Below are 343 nucleotides of genomic sequence, written 5' to 3'. Positions count from 1 at the left end.
CAATTTATACACCAATATAATATTGTCGTTACTCTTGATAAACAAAGAGTATGCCCATGTAATTAATATTTCACGCAATAAAAAGAAAAGTATTTGTCGAAATTGTATAGGTTGGGAATACGTAAACAACTAATTAAGGGCAAAAAGGAAAAGCAACATATTTACAAAGGCAGAATCAAGATTAAGAGTTTGGGGTTCTAAATTTCCTTTAGAAAAAGAGAGGGGGGATATACATATACATATATATTTATTTAATTTTTTAGTACAGATACAAGATCTATAGAAAAGCTACTAGGTTCGTTCGAACCCACAAATCCGACCTAGCTCCGTCTCTATATATAGA

Source organism: Solanum stenotomum, chromosome 9 (genome assembly GCF_019186545.1).
Source record: "Solanum stenotomum isolate F172 chromosome 9, ASM1918654v1, whole genome shotgun sequence".
NCBI lineage: Eukaryota > Viridiplantae > Streptophyta > Magnoliopsida > Solanales > Solanaceae > Solanum > Solanum stenotomum.
The sequence above is the reverse complement of the archived record's forward strand: the minus strand, read 5'-3'. Positions refer to the sequence as shown.